At 41.3% G+C, this 24,562-nt stretch overlaps 1 protein-coding gene and 1 long non-coding RNA gene across 3 annotated transcripts in view; one reads left to right on the top strand and one right to left on the bottom strand.

Annotated features, from left to right (window-relative positions):
- pou6f2 (POU class 6 homeobox 2) overlaps positions 1 to 24,562 on the bottom strand; it is a 567,547-nt gene that overhangs the window by 429,982 nt on the left and 113,003 nt on the right. The gene's annotated exons all lie outside the window — the stretch shown is intronic.
- LOC148150102 (uncharacterized) lies at positions 226 to 6,142 on the top strand. The gene is made up of 3 exons (XR_015756823.1): positions 226 to 311; positions 562 to 684; positions 6,023 to 6,142. It is a non-coding gene; the product is annotated as an uncharacterized LOC148150102 (long non-coding RNA).

The raw sequence follows: 24,562 nt of genomic DNA, 5'->3' as shown, positions 1-24,562 counted from the left end.
TTTTCTAATTACCAGAGCAGCCTTTGCTCTCTTGTTGCAAACACTGCCCAAGAAGGTCACCGAATATGTATGAAACTTCTACATTCATTATTTTTTCATGCTGGCCAGCTGCTCCCTCAGCACAACAGGGACAACACAAACAAAGGCCAATCCAAATTAAACCTGCATCCCACTCACTTTCAGTCGTCTTAATAAAGGCCAATTTAAACAGATTTTTGAGTAATTGGATCTGCTGAAAGCAAGCAATAAACCTTTACTTCGCATCCCTATTATATCGCAGTTTAAAACTTGATTTCAAGGAAGAAGATTAGGTATAAGTATTGCAAGTATATCACTAGCAACTGCTGCTAAATAATGTTCTAGAGGGAGTTTTTGTTTTTAGATCTGAATGACATTCACAGAAGGCAGGCTTTCAGCTGATCAGAAGCAGAGGCATAAAGCTTTTTTTTATTATAATGATGACCTGTTACATGTGAATTTCTCTGGAACCAATTATAGTATATTTGTGGGAAGTTAGGTAAATTTTATCAACTAAAATAGTGTCTTCTTCTTTCATTTCAGGCAATCCCTCGAGACCAAGGATGGCATTTTCTCCACACTAGTGTTGTGGGACCTGAAGTGACCGAACAATTTAATGCTGAATCGTCCAGCCACAGGAGGGGCAGATGGTATTTGAAGAGGCAGGTGGGTGAAAGACTCATGTTTTGGCATGCTCCTTGTGCTGTTTGCACTGCTCCCCCCTCCCTCCCTCACCTGAGCTCCTGTTGGAGATGTCCAGGATGGTTGGTCATTTTGTACATGCTTCTTTTCCAGTTTGGGTGATCTTGGATAAACGATTACCATGAGTCAGTGGGTATGTTATAGAGTCATAGGGTCATAGAGATGTACAGCATGGAAATAGACCCTTAGGTCCAACACGTCCATGCCAACCAGATATCCCAACCCAATCTAGTCCCACCTGCCAGCACCCAGCCCATAGCCCTCCAAACCCTTCCTATTCATATACCCATCCAAATGCCTCTTAAATGTTGCAATTGTACCAGCCTCCACAACTTCCTCGAGCAGCTCATTTCATACACATACCACACTCTGCGTGAAAAAGTTGCCCCTTAGGTCTCTTTTATATCTTTCCCCTCTCACCCTAAACCTATGCCCTCTAGTTCTGGATTCCCCCACCCCAGGGAAAAGACTTTGTCTATTTATCCTATCTGTGCCCCTCATAATTTTGTAAACCTCTATAAGGTCACCCCTCAGCCTCCGACGCTCCAGGGAAAACAGCCTCTCCCTATAGCTCAAATCCTCCAACCCTGGCAATATCCTTGTAAATCGTTTCTGAACCCTTTCAAGTTTCACAACATCTTTCCGATAGGAAGGAGACCAGAATTGCACGCAATATTCCAACAGTGGCCTAACCAATGTCCTGTCCAGCTGCAACGTGACTTCCCAACTCCTGTACTCAATACTCTGACCAATAAACGAAAGCATACCAAACACCTTCTTCACTATCCTATCTACTTGCGACTCCACTTTCAAGGAGCTATGAACCTGCACTCCAAGGTCTCTTTGTTCAGCAACACTCCCTAGGACTTTACCATTAAATGTATAAGTTCTGCTAAGATTTGCTTTCCCAAAATGCAGCACCTCGCATTTATCTGAATTAAAATAATCTGCCATTTCTCAGTCCACTGGCCCATCTGATCAAGATCCTGTTGTAATCTGAGGTAACCCTCTTCGCTGTCCACTACACCTCCAATTTTGGTGTCATCTGCAAACTTACTAACTGTACCTCTTATGCTCGCATCCAAATCATTTATGTAAATGGCAAAAAGTAGAGGACCCAGCACCGATCTTTGTGGCACTCCACTGGTCACAGACCTCCAGTCTAAAAAACAATCCTCCACCACCACCCTCTGTCTTCTACCTTTGAGCCAGTTCTGTATCCAAATGGCTAGTTCTCCCTGTAGGAATCACCGAGGACATTCTTAAAGTATTTTCTCTGGCCTCCAGGTAATTACTTGCCACGATGGAGCTCTGAGTAGAGAGATTGCTTTGAAAGTGTTGTGTTAGATATGTAGACAATATAGCCTACCTGATGCAGGTGACTGACAATAACTAATGTCCCAATACTGAAGATTTTGGCCTGAGAGAGGGATATTGGAGCCCCCAGTCTGCCATTCAAGTTTAAAAATAAGGGATCGCCCAGTCAAAACAGATGTGGATAAATCTTTGCTTACAGAGGATCATAGGTCTTTGAAGCACTATTTCTCAGAAGATGGTGTAAGCTGGGTAGCAAATTTTCCAAGGCGTGGAATTTACTTGCAGATTATTACTCTGTTCCTTTCTCCTCCTGACAGGAGATTCCCAGAGAGCTGTGGAGAGAGGTGTTCAGGCTCTGAAATTATTGAATTTGATATTGAGTCCTGAAGGCTACAAGTTCTGCAAACAGAAGATGAGCTGCTGTTCCCCTAGCTTGCACTGAGCGTCGCTTGAACGCCGCAGCAGGTCAGAGATTGAAAGGTATTAGCTTCAGCTGCAAAGCAGATGTTTCAGGTGTGGTGTGGAGAAACGATGAGCTTGAGCCCCGAATGGTGGGGGAGGGATGTTGGTGTTGTAGGGGACTGTTTCAGACAGGGAGTCTTCAATTTCCCAGGTGATTTATTTGGATTCTGCTATGAGAGGAATTCCAAAGCGTTCCCACACATAACTCCCATCTACAGTGCAGAAACAACTATCTGGTCATTGGAAAATCCGGACAGAGCCTTTGAATATTTGGATGCCAGGAGTAGATCCCTTATTGATAAGCAAAGAGATGAAGCATTATTGGGGAAAGGCAAGAGTGTGGAGTAATTAGGTTAGCCATAATCTTAAGAAATGGTAGAGTAGACTGGAGAGCTTGAGTGACAATGGCACAGTGGTTAACAGTGCTACCTCACAGCACCAGGACCTGGGTTCGATTCCACCTTGGACGATTGTCTGTTTGGAATTTGCACATTTTCCCCCATGTCTGTGTGGGTTTCCTCCGGGTGGTCTGGTTTCCTCCCACAGTTCAAAGATGTGCAGGTAAGGTGGATTGACCATGTTGAAAAAAACATTACCCCTGTAGTCTCCAGGGATGTGTGGATTTGGTGGGTCAGCCATGGTAAAAAAACTATGTGAGGTGAGGAGGTGCATCTGAGTGGGATGGTCTTTAGAAGGTTAGCATTGACTTGGTGGGCCAAATGGTACCTTTCTATATTATAAGGATTCTATAACATACTCATGCGCCTATTTAGTATGTTTACTTATTTCAAACTTGCCTCTAATATCCACTGACAAAATCAGCAAGGAAAAAGTTTCTCTTCTATTTCCATCATCAGTCTGGTACAGTTTATGTTCCTTAGCTGGTATGATTGGCCAGGAGCATAATAGAGTTTTGATACAGAAATAACTCCAGTTGCTTTAAGTAAGTGGTGGTAAGTAAGACAGATGTTAATGGAAAAGGAAATTAGAACCGGTGCTCTTGGAGAAAGAGAATGCCAGCATTAAAGAGAGGACCCAGAAGAAAACAAAAATTCTAAAGACTGAAAAGAGCACCAACATGTATTTGTAAAGATGGTGTCATGTTGTCTTTGTACTTTTAATTGTGGAATGAAATAGACAAAAGGCTGTTTTTAAAACCAAGGACCGTTGAAGGATTGCTGCACTTTTTTTTGAAAAGCAAGCAACTTGACACTAATTGTTAAGTGCTGTTTACATAGTTGTTTGTTCAAGCAGTACAGCACTAATTGTGAAGTGCTGTTTACATAGTTGCTTGTTCAAGCAGTACAGCACTAATTGTAAGTGCTGTTTACATAGTTGCTTGTTCAAGCAGTGCAGGAAGTCTAATTTTCAAACCAGTTAGAGCCAATGGGGTGTGCACAAATGGAGCTTTGGCTGGCAACAAGCGGCTGATTGATCTGTGGATTAGTGACCAGTTGTTAATGACAAAAAGCTTTTGCCTGCAAACAACTATGTGATTGGTTCTCATGGAGATAAACATCTTGGGGACATGAATGCTTTGACAAAGACCATCAGACCCCTGGAGGAGAGGGGCCTGCTTTTACTCTGCAGTAAACTGAATCTCAAGCCTGACGATGGCCACTCCAGTTGTGGTAAACTATGACTTTTAATTCATAAATTTACATATGTGAACCAGGTACCATGTGCATCTTGTAAACTGACAAGAGTATCTGGGAAAGGAAGATTGAAAAGTAGCTTTCTGATCAGCACATGAATCATTTCGGCAAATCCTTTAAAAAGGGACCACTGAACTGTTTTCCCAAACTTTCCTTCCACCCATAACAACCATTTTACTTTTTCCTTACTGTGACAGTCCGTATATGTAGCAGAGAGGTGGTTTTAAGGGGGTTAGAATTCTAACTAGTAGAGTTATAAATCAGTGAATCATAAATGTTTATCTATCATTAGAATTTATTTATTTGCAATAAATAATCACTCTTAAGTACAGAAACCCCAATCTGTTTTTTTTTGTCAATCTGGATCTAAAAGATATATAAACTGGATGATTTTGTGTACATTCTAAAATCTTTGATGATTGTGATGACTCTCAGAATACCAGGGCTTGATTTACAGTGCAATACCCCAGTAAGGTATAAGAAACCCGAGGAAGAATCAAATTACAGCATTAAAAGGAGAGGCTTGGATGAAAATAATATAACTGGATGGGATCAACCTCAATGCTGCAGAAAGCTGCAGAGGCCAAGTTATTGAGTTTCTTTAGGACAGACATAGAAAAGTTCTTGATTAGTAAGAGCATCAAGGGTTATGAAGAGAAGGCCACATCAGTCATGATTGAATGGTGGGACAGGTTTGATGGACCAAATAGCTTAATTATGCTCTATATCTTATGGCGTATGGTCTTATTTGCTGATTGGTGAAGGAGATGGAGATAGCATGTCAACATGAAATAGATGGATTGGCTGATACTCTTTGGAGGGTCGGTGTGGAGCTGAGGGGATGAATGGATGCAGATTCTATGATTAATAATTGTAGGGGTGTAAACAATAATTAGTTGGGAGCTGGAGAAATGGATTAAGTATTAACTGATAGGAGGTGTTAGAGAATGACTGTTAATGTTACTTGGCTGGAGAAGTGTGTAGAAAGGGTGATAGGATTAACTGTTGGCTGCTTCCAAGAGCCCTTACCACATTGATGCATAGATGCATGTTGAACCTTATGACAGAATACAGAGCTAGGTACCATGGTCACAGAGATGAGACAAATAATTTTCTGTCAAATGGTTGACAGTCATTAGAACTCTCTTCTTGTAAAGGTAGAAGAAATCCAGTGTTGTTGAATATTTTTATGGTAGTGTTAGATAGATTATCATTAAGTAGGAGGGTGAAGTGTTATCAGGGTTGGACAGGAATGCAGATTCACAAAAATGTTATGCACAGAAAGAGGCCATTTAGCCCACTGTGTCTATAAATGAGCATTATTATCTATTGTCAATTTCCTGCTTTCTCCCCATACCCTTGCACATTATTTCCATCCAAATAATCATCCAATACCTTTTTGAATGCTTCAAGCTTGAACCTGCATCAACATCCTGCATACAGATTCAAGGTTACAATCACATCAGCCAGGATCTTGTTGAATGGTGGATACGTCTTAAGGGACTGAATGGCGTATTCTTGCTCCTCTTGTTTATATGTTGCAGCCAATATCATCCAAAGGTAGAGCACTGCACATCCACAGCCAGAGTAAGAAATTCCCACAGCTGACATGCCTGTCAATCACTGATCATCACCATGGCAACTGCGATTGCATATTGTTAAATAAGGACATAACTGAGTCTATGCTCTTGGTAATTTCTCTTCCAGAATATGGTATCAAACACATGAAATATACACACAACTAACCAGCTTGTTTTATTGTGCCCTGCATTTTCAAGTGCAATCACAAAGAAACACAGAATTCTTTTTTAGGAAAGCCACGTGTGGGCATCATAACTTATACTATTTTCTATTCCTTGTTGTCACAGCTACATAGTGGATGTATCTGTTCAAATGCAGATGGATCACAATGACCATTGTTAATGGCAATGACCTATCCCTTGCACTGGGAGGACTCACTCGGTTATCTGATTGGGAGTAGAGAAAAGATGAAGGAAAATATCAGGACAAATGATGTCGGAAAAGGCCATTATGGGAGCAAGGAAGGAGGAGAGAGCAATGGGATAGTCTGATCAGCTTGTTGAAAATCAAAATGTAAATACTTTTCCTTTATGTTTTAAAATGAAAAATCTGTCAACTGTGAAGTATAAAAGTACATAAACACTTTGGATTTATTTTTTCTCACAATGTTAATGAATAATATTATGTATAACCATAAATTGAGTGACAAACTCCATATTAGTTTCTTAACATCATAAATGAACAAAAAACGTTATTGTGTGACCTTTGTTGTTTGCTGTGATTGATGGTCAGCTTTTGCTTGTTTTCTAGGTTACCATGTATGAAAATAAGGCAAGTTACAGAACTTGTTGAATTCTGAAATTATACCAGGCACTGTGCACTAATACGTGCCTGGTTCTGACAGTAAAATACACAGAAAACACAGTCACATGCAGCAAATGACATAGATAGCTACATAAAATATGTTTCATAAGGAGGCATGGCACAGTCTCTCATCAGCAGTGTGCAGTATGGTGCAAGCTACAATTGTGGAACAGTCAGAGAAAATGTAAGCTACCAGATGGTACTCACTTGTAATTCACACCTACACAAGCACAATGTGTGTTGGAAACTGTGTAAATGCTTCAGTAACTAAAACAGTGGCTACTATTCAAATATTACATCTCAGTGTGGTTATTAAGGACTGTGGTTCTTGAATGGTAATGCAAAACGAGCAGCAGTTTTCATTGGAAAAGAGAATCGAGTTGGGTATAAAATGTATTGTCCATTTGTTGTGGTATGCTTTGCAATGAAGTTATACCCCTTAGTCTTACTTTTCTATTAAAGCAGTTTTTAAAAATAGAAATCTACTATAAAATCTCAAGCCTCTACATGGATAAATATGAGGATGTGACAATCTTTATTTATTCAGAACAAAATTGTATTATGATCTGATCTGCTTGCTGGCCTGGACTTTGTCTGTAAGATTCTCCTTACTTAAACAAATGTCTCTCTTCACTGCTCATCAGGTAGCAGGGTTCTGCTATGCCACCATCCCTCCTAGCCATGGTATTCTAGTTGTAGATTAACTTGGTGTTTTAGGCTGAAGATAGGCTGTCAATCAAGTAAATGGCTTTGTACTGGATGATATTGAGGTTGTTTTTATTGATTCTACAGCTGCATACAAGCAGAGAAGAGTTCAGCATAATACTCTTGGCTTCTGCATGGTAGGTGATATGCAGGATTTGGGGAGCCAGGAGGTGAGCCATTTGCCCCAGTGTTTGACTGGTTCTGGTTGGCACAGCATCTATTCAGATAGTTTGTTTCAGTTTCTAAAGTTGGGAATAAGGGCGGAGAGAGAGGGATGTGTGCGCGTTTGGGGAAAGGAGGTTGTGCAGATATTTGGTAATGGGAATACCATTGAATGCCAGTGTAAGGTGTTTGTACACTTTTGTTGGAGATGGTATAAATGTAGAGTAATGGTGAATGGATTAGGTAGGGTACGCTTTGGAGAGTCAGTGAGGAGAGCCTGTTTCCTTACTGTAGGATTTCTGTGATTCTTCCAGTTGGACTAGGAAGCTCTATATTATGACACAGAGACTAATACCTGAACCAAATCAGCCTTTCTATCCCTATATTCAAAACACAGTAAAATTAAACCAAAGATCCAAATAATTACTGCAATGATTCCTAAAATTTTAAATATCCAATCTGAGACTTTGTGAATAATTAATTATAGACACCTGGTTTGCATCTCAAACAAAACACAACTTATTTATTAAATGCATAATAACTAGCAGAAAAAAAATTAAACATGTAGATACACTGAGTAATGCCAATGGATTAAACCGGAAACATTTATTTTCAGCCCCCATTCACATAAAAGACAGGCAAACATGATTAAGGGATAAATAAAAAACAAAACTGGCCAGATTACTTAAATGGCTTTCACAGACACAGATGTGGGCTCATTAGTTGTTTTTCTGAAATGTCGATCAGGGTCATCTTCTTAATTCACCGAGTCAAAAGCAACAATATTTCTAACTCAGCTTCATACTCTTTGGGCTTCCTGAAGTTGGTGTAACAGATTAGGGAGGGAGTTTTTAAATTTCATGCTGTCTCAGCAGCACTCCAGAACTACCTCTCAGAAAACACAGCTTAAAAAAAAACTTTAATTCTGGTTCCTCCCTGATAGACTATTCTTCACAAGGCCTCAAGTACCATTTAACAACTGCTTGAACATAGGGTCTCCTGCAGGCTTGCTGAAACCAATTTTCAGGTACTGACTTCGTTAATAGCCAACTTCTGTGTTCTATTTAAATGCAATACCGTTCCTGAGAGTGTGTTGGAATTCTTTTAATCAAGAATCAGATGGCTATTAGCCTCCAGACCTGGCCTCACAACCAAAAAACAACTTGTTTTATTGTTCTTTTCCTTTTACCACAAGCTGTCCCAAAGTCCACAAGTCATATTAAGCTCACATTTCAAAATTGATCACAGAAGCTTTTGCCCAAAACATTGATTTTCCTGCTGCCTGACCTGCTGTGCTTTTCTAGCACCACACTAATCTTGACAAAAATAATGACAGATCAGCAATGGCACTAATACCCATAATTTCTCTACTTTAAGAGGGCGGTGGTAGCAACCTGCACCAGGAGCAGCAGCTCATATAGCACTGTGAGGTGGCATGCCCATACAACAGGATCTACCCTCAATGAAAACAGAGTCAGTGCATGAATACAGCATTCAGGCCTTTGAATATACTCTATGTTTAGTAAGATCACGTCTGATCTGTTTGGAGTCGCCACTCCACTTCCCTGTCTGACCATCCCCCTCACCTCCATTAGTTATAAAAAATCTATCTCACTTGGCTCTGAAAACATTCAATGATTCATCTATACTGGCTTTCTATGGAGGAGAATTCCACAGACTAATGATCCTGTAAGAAATGAAAGTTCTCATTTCCATCTCAAATCATGCCCCTTCATTCTAGTTTCCCCCACAAGAGGAAAGATCTTTTTGTAATCCAATCTGGCAGCTATGTCCTCAAAACCTAAACGGATTGGTCAATAGTGAACACTGAAGTCCTCCATCCTAAGTACCTTCTGCCCTATTGCAACTTCAACCATTTCTTCAAACTGCTTTCAGCATAGAAGAATGATGATTTATTAGAGAGGACCACAGTCAGTAAGCAACAAGAGGGTTCTTAGGTCATGTTTGACTTCATTATTGTCCAGCCAGCTGAGGATACCCAAAGCCACAAGACTAAGCTATGTACCATTATACCTCAGGTACTGTTTGTCCTGCCAGTGGAACGGGACGTATTGAAGAATGGTGATGGAAGAATCTTTGTAGATTGTCATACTTCCAGCAATGTGCCTACATTAGCAGTTGTTTGATCAGTCAGTGCAATAGCTGTTCCAACTGTTACCACTCCTCAGCTGTCAGTGAGGAGACCTTTATAATGTTTGATGACTCACTGGTAGCATTCTTGCTTCTGAGTCGAGGCTTCAAATATCACTTTGAACACATTACTGTAAGACTGAGGGAGCTGCACTGTCAGTAAGCACTGTCTTTCAAGTGAAATTGTGAACCCAACCCTTATTTGCCCTATTACATGGCTCCATTTTAAAGAGCAAAGGAATTCTCTGGCAAATGTTTATTTGTCAACCAACATTATTTCAAAAACAAATTGATCATTTGGATCAATATCACCATGGAGTACGCAAATTAGCTACAATGTTACATTATAATAGTGACAGTACTTCAGAAGTACTTAAATAAAAATAAAGAATGGCAGATGCTGAAAATCTGAAAGAAAAATAAAAAGTGCTGCAGAAACTCAGCAGGTGCTGGCAGCATCTGTGGACAGAAAAGCAGATTAATGTTTCGAGTCCATTGACCCTTCATCTGAAGCAACTAAATAATTGTGATCATTGTGACTTAATAATTGTGATACTTGTATCTTTAAAACAAAATTAGTCTCTCCTTTGGGAGTGATTTTGTTTGGTACAAGTATATCCAAGAACATTTGGTCAGGTGCTGCAAAAAATCTTGACAACTTACTTCATTAGATGAGACACTTCAGAAATAACAGCTGCCACCATCACTCTTAACGTGATTCATTAAGCAGTGTCACTTCCTTTAGTAAAATAGTCAGGAACATTTTAAGATCTGATAAAACCATAACTTGTAATAAACTACAAAAACAATATTTGTTAAAACTAGTGCTGATCAAGTAAGTGTAATATCTAGTTCGATGAATTGATTTTAACCTGGAAATTAGCCAAACCTTGACATCAAGTGACAGACAATTTCATTACCAGTTTATTTATATTTGAAATGGTGATTATATTCAGTTGAAATGAAAACAGTGATGCTGCATGTAGGTTCTGTACATAAATAAGCTGTACGGAGTTAACAGGGTGGTCAATAAAATCAATAACTCATGTTTACTTATACTTTCAAAATTACCTCTATCTTTTTTGTATTCTCGATTCCCCAGCCCAAGCCAAGTATTAAACCATTCCAAAGGAGTACAACATCAGTCAGGGTAAGGGGCTGGGGCTTCCTGAGTACATCTGTCTTGTTTATTTCAAATGCTAGGGGTTTCCAGCAGACTGGCACAACCCATGTACACTATGTGATTATAAGACAATTTACTCTGACATTTTGAACTTGACAAAAAATCATTACTGTTGATAGTGGTGCTGAGGATAGTGTGTGAGACGGAAAGAACAGCAAATTACAAAACTGCCCTTTATATCAATAATCAGATACAAGACTTGCTGCCTGCTTTCTCATTAATTGCCATCGGTAGATTGTATATTAAATAACAATATTTTTTGATGGTGAACAGGCACTGACCTTGGTGGTTTAGCCCATGAGAACACAGCAATGGTACAGACATGGAAAAGAAGCAGGACTGTGCTCATAAACGATCATATGTGATGTAGATATGAGCAGGGCATGGTCTGAATGTTGGAGCAAATGAATACACTCACCAGCACATAGCTGTGCAGTCAAGTAGTCACAGAATAACAAATATTATGAGATACCGCTGCAATTAATTTACCAAAAATCAGGGAGAACATGAATTTTTAAAAAAACAAATGAAACATTAAAAATTACAACAAACATTGACTTTAAAATGTTAAGCTATGATTCTGTTGTACAGCATCTTGTATTTATATAGCACCTTTAGCATAATGATACCTTCGAAGGCGCTTCGCATGTATACATTAAAAAGAATGTGACACCGAGGCACACAGGGAACATTTGGACAGATAGTCAAAATCTTGGTGAAAGAGCTAGAATTTAAGGAATGTCTTAAAAGAGGTGAGAAGGTGTGAAGATTTAAAGAGAACTTAAGTAGTTAAAGAAGAGCTACCATGGTGAAGCAGTTCAAGTTGGGCTCCTCAAGAGACCAGAATTAGATGAGCTTAAACATCTATTTCTTATTCATTTATTGAATACTAGCATTCTTCCAAGTTCAACATTTGTGCCTATCTGTAACAGCCAATGAGAAGATGGTGGAGTTGTTTTCTTGAAACTTCTTGTTGTATATGCACCCATACAACTGTTAGGAAGGGAGTTTTGGGATTTTATCAAGAACCAATGAACATTAGTCAGCACAGAGGTGATGGGTGAATGGGTCTTGAAGTGAGTAAAGACACTACCAGAAGAATTCGGGGGAACCCTAAGTTTGCAGAGAATTGATTGAATGTGAGCAATCAAGCAAGAGAATGATGGAATAGTCAAATATAGAGGCTGCAAAAGCATTGATGAGGAATTCTGCAGCAGATGAGGTGAGGCAGATCCTAGTTACAGAGAGAAAAATACAGTACCTAGTGATAGGGGGAACATCAGTTCAGGTGAAATGTGACACTGAGTCATTGAAGAGTATAGTTCAGTTTCAGATTGCAGTTTGGGTGTGAATGGAGTTAGTATCCAGGAAATGGAATTTGTAATGGGGACTATAGACAATAGTTTCAGTCTTTCCAATAATTGATTATAAAAAAATTTCTATCATTCGGTATTGGATGCCTGATGATCAAGTAATCTGATAATTTACCAACAATGGAAGAGCTGAAAGAGGTTATAGGAGGATACAATGAGGTGCCATTGATGTGCATGTGAAAACTAATACTGTATTTTAAAATAATGTCGCTCAGGGGCAGCATATACTTGAAAAATAGGAACAGGAAAAGATGGATCCTAGAAGAACAGAGGTAATACTGCAGAGGAGAGGAGAAGCCATTACTAGTGCTATTACAATGACAATTAGATAGATAAAAATGGAACCAAGTAAGTGCAGTCCCCCATAATAGGATGAAAGTGAAAAGGGGGAAACTGTTTCCATTTGTAGAAGAGTCGTTAACCAGAGCACACAGATTTAAGAGAGCTAGAAAAATATATCTGTGGAAAAAATTCTTTATTGAACAAATTGTTATGAATTGAAATTCACTGCTTCAAAGATGGTGATAGTGATTCAATAGTAATGTTTAAAAATGAATTGTACACATTCTTGAAGCAGAGAAAAAAATAAAGAGCTACCGGAAAGGATCAGGAAATAATCGGGAATAAATGGATAGCCCCAAGAACCTGTGTCGCCACAATTGGCCAAAGGTCTCCTTTTGTTAGTATGAGTTTATGGTCCTATTGTTAAGCATTAAATAGGTCAGCATTTCTAAGTCCTGTGTTTCTAATCTAGCAAACTTTTTGTACTTTCTTGAAAGAAACTCAAAAAGTATCCCACAACCAGATTATAATTAACTTCATTTACACAAGATCATAAGAAATAGGAGCAGGATCATTTGCTGTTTGATTTGAAATTAACATTAGAGTTTAAAGGTTGTTTCTAAATTGGTCCAAGGAGCATTGCCAATTCTTCCATTTGAAATGTATTCATTTGAACTGAGGTGGGTACACATTTTCAGGGACTGAATGGCACCGCAGTTCAGCAAACTGTTCTCTTGCCTCTAAGTTCAAACCTGACCCTAACTGATGGTTCTGACAGTGCTATATGCAATGAATTGGGTAGTTTCACTTCAATTCTTGCAGCTGAGAGTCTGAAATTGAGCACTGTCCACAGAAAATACGTCACTCCAAAATGGAAAGAGTGGGTGGAAGAACTTTTGCAGAGTGCCAATCAATCCACTGATTTATCATCATTATTGCATTTTCACAGCAAAATTTACTCTAAATAAAACACAAAAATAGCCTACATCAGATTTGACTGTAACACACCCCTCATAAAAGTATACATAAAGTGGATCAGAATAAAGTATTTAATTAGTTGCATAGTTCTCTTTCCTCTCAAAGTGAAGAGGATTGCCTTGTGATGTATCAGTAGTGTGAGCTATTAACATTAACTATTCCTTAGCAGGTCATGGTGTGTGGCTCAAGGGTATAATATGAAAGGAAGAGAAACAGTAACTTCAATTGCCTAAAGCAACAGTGATTGTTTGATACAGTCAATCCTGCAGCCTCAGGGTAATGGCCTTAGCAATCGTGCCCTTGACACAGTCTCTATTTGTGTAACTATATACACAGAGATTTCCTTCATGCACTTAAATGAATCATGGAGTGTGTTGTTCAAAGAGATACACAGCTTAAAGTTTATTTTTCATTTATTCCTGCTACATAACCTTAGAGAATTTGACTTTAACTAGATAATGAAAATAAATTTTACTCATATGCAATAAATCTTACAAAAATATTTTACCACTAACATAAGTTGGATTGAGCTTGTAAGAACCAGTTATACTTAACACATTCAAAAACATAACATAAATAAATGTAAGAGTATCAGCTTCAGAACACTTGTGATGTTCTGTATAAAATTAAGAAACACAATACCATGGGAATTTATACCATTTCATTTCCTTAACCTCAATTGCACATTGTCGAACCACATAATCTGTTTATTGATATTGAAATCTTTGGAACCAAATTTCCCTGCAGACTTTTATAATAAGTATCCAGAGCAATAACAGAGGCTGATGCAATATCTGGGCCATCTACATTAGGCTGAGTGAGCTTTTTTATTTACTCCTTAAACTGTATCCATTTCAGCCCCAGGTGACACAGGAACTGCCATTACACCATAAATTCCAATTGCAAATTTCAACCTGTCAAAAGGGTAAACAATTCTCTGCATTAGGGAAACACATATACTTGTAACATGTGGCCCATCAACATACTTGACTTGATATGAACGGCAACCTTAGTAACTGTGCCTGCACAGAGCCATAATAACTGATGAAGGAGGACATTTGCATTCTTAGTGTGACTATTAGCAGCACATTGAAAAGATATTGAACTGATCCAGTTGCTATTACTTTGCTCTTTGCTTCAATAAAGCAGATCTGTCAAAGTATCGACACTGAAAAGACAGACTGAATGATCTCCTTATTTGCTGTAGATTCTACACAAGTTTGTAGTCCTTTTTAAGAGTTGTTCTCTGCAAAAATGGCAAAGACTTTTAAACAGGAGCTTCTGAGTAGGAAGACTTTATCAGCAGCAACAACAAAATTTTAAAGAAATCAGCACACACTTCTAACAACAGGCTCGATCAGTACTTCCCAGTTTGTGGGTTGCAGAAACAGCAGATGGGCCATGAGTCTTTGTTCATGTGAGGCTGCGTCCCACATTGGAATCAAGTACCAGGTGCCACCCTGTAATGCTCTTGACTGCTTGTCTCTTGGTTTCTCTGTGGAGTTCGTGAAGGGGAGTAATGGACACATTGGGTAGTGGAGAAAGCTTCACAATTATCTTGCCATGGACTACAAATGAGAAGCTCTAAGTCCCAAATTTGCATTTAGTGGGACAACATTTGCATGATTCTCCCATGAACAGGTCTAGATTAACAGCCACAATCTTTACATCCTGCACAGCCATCCTGAATCAGGAAGTAGGCTGAGCATGGTTTCACTGAGTCTACTGTTACTGAGGAATATGGAGAACTTGGCTGCTTAAGGACACGAAATAATAACATTTCTGTAAAGTACTTTAAAGCACAGATTTTCATATTTATATAAAACTATATACATTTAACTATAATATGTTCAGCTTAATAGTTACACAATGAATGGTACAATGCAGCTTTTCTGTTTTTGTTTTGTTGGTGTTTGGGATTATGTTAATATTTGAGTGTTAAAATGGGTCACAGTGGAAAACAATTTGCAAGTACTAGGATGGTTAATGGTATCCCTGTTTTTTTTAACATGGTAGATGTGACTCATGACTTATCTGTGCTGGTGCCAAACAACACGAGCAGCATGGACAACTGATGCAGATATGTCATTTCTCCATGATTGAAGCAATTCTCACACTGAACTGCTCTCTGTAAGCACAGCCAGTAACCTCTGAGCATTGCAGCAGGCTAAGTAGTATCTCAAACTAACCACAGACTCCAAATAAACTTCCTTTTTAAAACGGGTACTGCACTAATGTATGGCAGGAGGATGACTGGGTAATCACATTGCAGCACTCAAGGCTAAGGAATATATTACACCATGCCAAGGAAAGGGATCCCATTTACAGAATATGCTGCCCTTGAGGTACAAGACACTCATGGCTCACCAGAACATCCTAATATTGCACATCACCTTCAAATATTTTCCAGTTACGGCACCTACACACCTCTCTATGCCTCTGCATAACTACAAATAAAGCAGCCACACAAACCAAACACATTGACACACAGCCACTGGCATTCTGTCCTGTCTTGCAGGAAAGTTTGGCATATAGCAGGATAAATGTCAGCAACACTGGGTGCTGGCAAAGCCGCCAGGAATGATGGGATTATGACACCTTCTCTATTCAACCCTCACCTTCACCCTGAAATGTGCCATGATATGTAAATTGCAAATGGAATGATTGCAGAATTGTTGGTTTCCTCTCCAACACTCCGTTCCCTAACTAGACCCTTCCCTTGTGCTTTTGTGTTTTCAGGTTGCCAAGTCCACTTGGCTGATCATCTTCCTAAGAATCATGAGGAAGAGGAAAAGGAGGAGAGAAAAAAAATAGGAGAGTAAAAAGGAAACTTGGGCATTGACCTTACACTCTCAGCACCAGCCCAAATATTGACATTGCACAAATGTTCAGGGCTAATGTGGAATTCAATCAATATATTGAGGGTCACCCAGTGCTAGTATACTGCAGTCAGGAGAGGGAGATAAGAAGCCTTCTTGTGAACTCTCCACAGTGTGAGCTCACAGATAAATCTTTTGCAGGCAATTCTTTGGGGTAAATTACAGGAAAATGCTAATGTCAATGGATGGACCATCACAGTGAGCTGAGAACCATCATGGAAGTGGTGGGCAATTTCATGAATGTGCTGACCCATAATGGCTTTTGTCTCCACTTCCATCATAGCCTGGATAGGGGTCACCCAATGTCACAGTATTACTAATGGAAGCTCAGATAAAGGACAGGCTATCCCTATCCAGATCCCATTGTGAATTTTGAGAACAATTCAATACCAGGCATATCCAGCAGCCTGTATGAGCAGCAGTGGAAATATGGAGCACAAACCTGTTGTCCTTTCTCAAGTTACCAACTTTCTGTGGTCCTAGCATTGTCAATCGGTCAGTGACTTTCCTGTTGGCCTCTCAGGGAACGAATCCAGACTGTTCTCACCTTAGATGCCAGACCCTTTGAAGCAAGATTCAGGACTGCTTGAGGACCACAAGTAAGGCCAACTGCACTCTTTGCCATGGAAAGTCAGCAGCATTGTACCAGCCATTCTGAGTGACATAATAGCGCATATGCCAAGGAACAAGTATTAATCTGGTGTAGGTGGGATATCTCTGCTAAGTTTTTCACAAGTTAGAATTTGGATTACAGCAGACTTTGAACATTAGAAAATTAACACGAGAACATTAAAGCAGTAAACTAGTTAAAAAGTCAAGTTTAACTCTCCAGAAGTAGTAGTTAACTGTTGATCAATTGAAAATGATTGCTTGAATAGATGTTAATTATCGTATCGAATTAAACATGAATGGCTTTCTTGAGTGGTGCAGAGGTGGATAGACTAGGACTGCTAAATGAGCACATGGACACTGCATTGCTCTTGATTTGCAGTTCTTACTTACGGGATTCTGTCTGTGAAAAAGTGCCCTGTCTACCTCAGATTCTCCTGGAAGTGTAAGGTACCTCAGGAGTTTGAGCAACAGGTTAAACTAGCTGGTCTACATTGCTGCTATGCGGTAGTAAGATGAATTGTGTTTGCCACTAACAGTATGCTGCCATCAAACCAAAAGAATTATCTGCTTTTTGGTATAAATGAATAATATGGTAAGTAGATTTCTGTACAGGTGTGATGCTAATTAACTAGGATGTATATCCCAAAGACTGGTGGTTCACATCAAACAGTATATCTCCTTGGCTGTTTCCAACAACAAAGTTACTAATCGGACCCAACCAGCCATGCTTTCAAAACTCATAGCAGAATGTACAACAATAGATGTGATTCTATAATCCCCCACAACCAACACCCTGGGGATTACGACTGACAGCTGGACTTTCCACATGAACATAGTGGCTACAACAGTAGATCAGAGGCCAGGATTATTGCGGTGAGTATTCTCTTGGCTGAGTCTTCTGACTCTCCAAAGCCAGTCTAACATCTACATAGCAGAAGTCACTTTTATGGATGAGTGCAGTTCCAACAACACTCAAGAAACTCCACACCATCCATAAAATCAGCCTCCTTGACTGGCACCACACCCACAAGCATCCACTCCTTCAACCTCAGTTGGAGCAGTGTGATAAATTGGCCCTATAATTCTCTGATTTCTCTCCCTCCTTTTTAAATAGTGGGGTTATGTTTGCCACCATCTAATCTTCAGAAACTGCTCAAGAGTCTACCAAATTTTGAAAGATAGCCACCAATCGTCAGACTCTTGAGCAGTTCCTAAAGATTGGATGGTGGCAAACATAACCCCACTATTTAAAAAGGATGGAGGGAATAAAAGATAATTATAGGCCCAATTAGTGTATCATTAATAGTGGTGAAAATGCTACAGGAAGTTATAAAAGACATGACAGTAGAACATATGAAAAGCATTAATGGGATTAGACAAAATCAGTACAGATTTATGAAGGAAAACTCATGCTTAATTAATCTATTTGTGATTTTAAGGATGTAACTAGTAAAATACATAAGGGAGAACCAGTGAATATGGTGTATTCGAATTTCAAGAAGGCTCTGATAACATCCTTCACAAGAAGTTAGTGGGCAAGTTACTGCTCCCTGGAGCTAGAAAATCTAACAATGAAATGCCATTCCTACTACCTGCCACGCAAGTTCACCTCTGCTATCTTGACAGTAGTCTACATATTACCCCATGCAGAAGTGAAGAGTGCTCTTGATGAAATATACACCGCTACAAATGTATTTGAGATAGAATACCCCAAGTACTTATTCATCATATCTGATGACTTTAACCTGGCCAACCTCAAGAGGATGCTACCAAAATACCACCAACACGTCTCCTGTCTTATCATGGGGCTAGCATCCTTGAATATTGCTACACAAGAATCAAAGATGCCTACCACTCCATATTCCAACCACACTTTAGGAAATCAGATCTGTTCCTCCTCCCAGCTTTCAAGCAGAAGTTGAAACGTGAAGACCCAATACAGAAAGCAGCACACTGCTGGTCTGAGGCAACGGAAGAGCTTCTCTGGAACTCCTTGGAATTGGAGGACTGATCCATATTCAAGAATTCAGTGGCCAACCTCGAAAAATATGGTCACTGTCATGGACTTCATTAGCAAGCGTGTAGAGGACGGCATGCCAAAGATGTCAACCCACAAGTTCCACAGGAAATGCAGATACGAACTCCGTTAAGCTATTAGACATACTAGGAGGCAATACCAGACGAAGTTAGAGACCCAAACTAACCACATAGATACCCACCATCTGCGGTAAGCCCTACACAACATAATGTGCTGCAAACTGAAGTAGTACAGAACAGCGGACAAAAATACATCCCTCCCTGATGCATTCAATGCATTTTATGTTCGGTTCGAACAGAAGGTCAATGAAACGATGTCGCCTGCCTTGGATGCATCTTTTCTCTCAGTCACCACTACAGATGTCAGATTGGCCTTCTTGAGAGTGAACCCATATAAAGCGACAAGCTCAAACAAAGTCCCTGGCCATGCACTCAGATCCTGTGCACACCAGTTGGCAGGAATATTTGCTGACATCTTTAATCTCTCCTTGCTACAATATGAAGTCCGCATCTGCTTCAAGAAGACCACCATCAACCGGTATCAAAGAAACACATGCAGCATGCCTCAATGAACACCCCCCGGTGGCTCTGACCTCCATAATTATGGAGTGCTTCGAGAGGTTAGCCATGGCTCATATCATCTCTAGCGTCCTAGCCCGCCTTGATCCCTTGCAATTTGCCTACTGGCACAAAGGGTCCATGGCTGAAACCAGTTCCCTGACCCTACACTCATCCCTGGAACATCTAGATAGTAAGGATACCCATGTCAGACTTCTACTTACTGACTACAGCTCCACCTTCAGCATGGTAGTCCCAACTGAACTGATCTCCAAACTCAGAGACATAGGTCTCTGCTCCGCCCTCTGTAACTGGATACTCGACTTCCTGACCCATGGACCACAATCAGTGAGGGTAGGCAATTGAACTTCTTCCATGACAATCCTTAATACCAGCCTCTGCAAGGTTGCATACTCTCAACCCCTTACTGTACTCCCTGTACAGTCATGATCAAATGGGCAAATTTTGTCAAGTTTGCAGATGACACCACTGTTGTATGCTGGATATCAAACAATACAGGAATACAGGAAAGAGATAGCGTGCTTGGTATAAAGATACCCAACTAACCCTGAATATCAGCAAAAGTAAAAAGCTGATCATCAACTTCAGGAAGCAAGGAGGAGAGCACGCGCCTATCTACATCAATGCAGCTGAGGTGGAGATGGTCAAGAGTGTCAAATTCCTAGGAGTGACAATCACCAACATTCTGTCCTGGATCACCCATGCTGATGCAACAACCAAGAAGGCACAACAACATCTTTTCTTCCTCCAGAGGCTCTGGAAATTCAGCATGTTCATTAGGACTCTCACCAACCTTTATAGCTGCATCTTGGAAAGCATTCTATCTGGATGCATCACTGTTTGGTATGGCAACTGCTCTGCCCAGGACAGAAAGAAACTACAGAGTGTTGTGAACACAGTCCCAGTCCATCACGCAAGCCAACCTTCCATCCATTGACTTTATCTGCCTCAGAAAGGCAGCCACCATCATCAAAGATCCCTCCTACCCCAGTTATAATCACCTCCAACCTCTTCCATCAGGCAGAAGGTACAGAAGCCTAAACACACATACTGGTTCAGGCAGCATCCGAGGAGCAGGAAAATCCGACGTTTCAGGTAAAAGCCCTTCATCAGGAATATTCGAAGGAGAAATTGTTAAGAGTGAAGACCAGTTCGGCCAAAGGAATTGAGAGTGTCACTGGAAGGGTACTGTTGGGGACATCAGGAGAGGAAGAAACGGAGGGCTTGGAGGACCTGGTCATGGCAGATGGAGGTGTAGAGGGACTGGATATCCATGGTGAAGATGAGGCGTTGGGGGCCGGGGAAACGGAAGTCTTGGAGGAGGTGGAGGGCATGGGTGGTGTCTCGAACGTATGTGGGGAGTTCCTGGACTAGGGCGGATAGGACAGTGTTGAGGTAGGGAGAGATGAGTTCCGAGCAGGACAAACAGTACAGACTACAGATTCAAAAACACCAGCAATGGTTCTCCTTCAAGATCCTCCGCTCCATGCTCACAGCAATGCGCCAGCACCTAACCTCTCTACAGTCAGCCCTGCCTCAGCTGAGGGCCACACTCTCTCAGAATTGCAAAGGACACCCCCCTTTACTATATTCTCAGGAGAATTCATACTCTCAACAAACAGTATTTCAACACCGTCTCAAACGTCAAAAACTGTAAGTACAACAAACTTTTATCTACCCACCTCCATGACCAGCACTCCTCAAACATTCCTGTAGATTCCCCCAGCCTCTGGAACTGCTCGGACGCTATTAGCCATGCGGCTGGTGCAGCCACCATCCCCATTGATTGGTGACGTCACTTCCGCCCCCATCACAGCCGCTTCCACAGCCAATTCCGCCCCTCACAATTCCACATGCACCACACGTGACATCACTTCTGCCCCTCACATCATCGCTGATGTCACACGCTCAGTGACTTCTGCCTTCCCCACTGCCGTGTTTGCCACCACTTCTACTCCCACCAACGCCACTCACCTGCATTCTGCTCACATGCCCTCCGCAAATCCCACTGTCACCACCCCCGCCCTCCAGAACCCTGAGGGGAACACCACCCCTGCTCATGACTCCACCCCAATTCCCCCAACACCACACCCACTCTCGTTACAGGCTCCACCCCAACTCCCAGCTCCACACCCACACCAGATCCCAGCTCCCAGCCCTGCCGAGTTTTCACCATCCCTCCAGACCTCCCCCTCTCTGAGGACGTACGATCAGTCCTCAGCAAAAGACTCACCTTTATCCCCCTCCGTCCACGCATCAACAAATTTAATACACGCCGTGATGTTGAACACTTCTTCCGCCGCCTCCGCCTCCACCTCCAAGCTTACTTTTACAATCAGGACTCCTGCCCACCTTCCGAGGACCCCTTCACCCGCTTCCAACACACTGCATCCGAGACATTAACCGCCTCAACCTGTCTACCCCCCTCCCCCACTCCAACCTCTAACCCACACAACGCGCAGCCCTCCACTCCCTCTGCTCCAATCCCGACCTCACCATCAAGCCAGCAGATAAAGGGGGTGCAGTGGTAGTCTGGCGCACTGACCTCTACACTGCTGAAGCCAGACACCAACTCGAGGACACCTTCTCCTACCGCCCCCTCGACCATGACCCCACCCCCCCCATCACCAAACCATCAGCTCCCAGACCATACAGAACCTCATCACTTCAGGAGATCTCCCATCCACAGCTTCCAACCTCATAGTCAATAAATGATATTAGTGGATGTGCAAGTAAAACTTTGATGGATGTGGAAGTCTCCTTTAGGGCCTTGGATAGAGGTGAGGGAGGAGGTGTGGGCCCTAAAGGAGCCTTCCACATCCATCAAAGTTTTACTTGCACATCCACTAATATCATTTATTGTATATGTTGCTCCCGATGCGGTCTCCTCTACATTGGGGAGACTGGGCGCCTCCTAGCAGAGCGCTTTAGGGAACATCTCTGGGACACCCGCACCAATCAACCACACCGCCCCGTGGCCCAACATTTTAACTCCCCCTCCCACTCTGCCGAGGACATGGACGTCCTGGGACTCCTTCACCGCTGCTCCCTCACCACCAGATGCCTGGAGGAAGAACGCCTCATCTTCCGCCTCGGAACACTTCAACCCCAAGGCATCAATGTGGACTTCAACAGCTTCCTCATTTCCCCTTCCCCCACCTCATCCTAGTTTCAAATTTCCAGCTCAGCACTGTCCCCATGACTTGTCCGGACTTGTCCGACCTGCCTAGCTCCTTTTCCACCTATCCACTCCACCCTCTCCTCCCTGACCTATCACCTTCATCTCCTCCCCCACTCACCCATTGAACTCTATGCTACTCTCTCCCCACTCCCACCCTCCCCTAGCTTATCTCTTCACGCTTCAGGCTCACTGCCTTTATTCCTGATGAAGGGCTTTTGCCCGAAACGTTGATTTCAAAGCTCCTTGGATGCTGCCTGAACTGCTGTGCTCTTCCAGCACCACTAATCCAGACCCATTGTCTCAGCATGCTCCTGCCCTACTGAACTCATTTCTACCTATCTCGACACTGTCCTATCCCCCCCAGTCCAGGAACTCCCCACATACGTTACGGACACCACCCATTCCCTCCACCTCCTCCAAGACTTCCGTTTCCCGGCGCCCAATGTCTCATCTTCACTATGGATATCCAGTCCCTCTACACCTCCATCCACCATGACCAGGGCTTTCAAGCCCTCCATTTCTTCCTCTCCTGATGTTCCCAACAGTACCCTTCCACCGACACTCTCATTCAGTTGGCCGAACTGATCCTCACCCTTAACAATTTCTCCTTCGAATCTTCCTGATGAAGGGCTTTTGCCCGAAACGTCGGATTTTCCTGCTCCTCGAATGCTGCCTGAACCGCTATGCTTTTCCAGCACCACTCTACTCCATCTGGTTTCCAGCATCTGCAGTCATTGTTTTTACCTAAACACACATACCACCAGGTTCAAGCACAGCTTCTTCCCTGCTGTTATTAGATTTCTGTTGGACCTCTCAAATTTCAAATCTAATGCTGATCTTGCTTTTTGTGTACCTTCTTTGCAGCTGTAACTTTGCATATCTTGCTCTGTTCTATCACCCTATGATCTTTGTATGGTATAATCTGCCTGTACTGCACACCAAACAAACATTTCACTGCACCTAAATTCATGTGGCAGTAATAAAACAAATCAAGTCAAGACATTATATCTAATATTTCCAAACCATTCCCTTTAGTACTCTAGGATGCAGTCCCTGGGGATTTGTCCACCTTTAACCTTATTAATATTTCTAGCAATGTATTTTCCATAATACCGATTTGTTTCAATTCTTCACTTATACCTGAGCCTTGGTTCTGTAATATTTATATCCACTTTTGTGAAGACAAAGCCAAAATATGAGTTTAATTCTTCTGCCATTTCTTTGTTTCTCATTATAATTACCTCCATGTTTGACTGTAAAGTATCTACATTTGTCTTTGCTAATCATTCTCTCTTCATATATTTATAGAAACTTTTACAGTCAATGTTTACATTCAGTGCAAGTTTACTCTCATTCTATTTTCCTCCTCTTGATTAATCTTTTAGTTAGTCATATTCAGTCAGCCCGCTTTTGTGCATATTTCTCTCATATCCATAAACGTATACAGAGATTTTGTTTTATACAGGGATAGAAATCTCCCATCATAACAGGAGAACACCAGCATTAACTATTTACCCTATTTTCCCTCGTCTTTTTGCTGGAGTTACAGTGAACATGAAAACAGCCCTCATGAAAAGTCTAGGTAACTGTCCCCTAGCATTTAGTGATGGAAATAATCGATAGTTTCTAAACTTTGGCTTAAATATACAAGTGATCTCATTCAATGGGGATAATTTTACTGTGATCAATTCTGTATTTTAAGCTACGTCAAATTAGTTGCCTATTCAGTAGAAAGAGTATCAGTGGAGAAGGTGTTTAATGGTTGGCTAATTTCATGTAAATTATTTATACTGTCACTAAAAGTTAAACTATCCCTAATTACTTGAATCATGGAGGAAAGAGAATATCAAGTGATATTTGGTAACAAAACAATAGGTTCAGGATTAATCCAGGAAGAATGA

The sequence above is a fragment of the Chiloscyllium plagiosum genome, unplaced genomic scaffold (assembly GCF_037043375.1).
Source record: "Chiloscyllium plagiosum isolate Xiang-an unplaced genomic scaffold, Cpla_swu_hap1 HiC_scaffold_4, whole genome shotgun sequence".
NCBI lineage: Eukaryota > Metazoa > Chordata > Chondrichthyes > Orectolobiformes > Hemiscylliidae > Chiloscyllium > Chiloscyllium plagiosum.
Note: the sequence above shows the minus strand (reverse complement) of the source record. Positions and strands in the feature narration are given on the sequence as shown.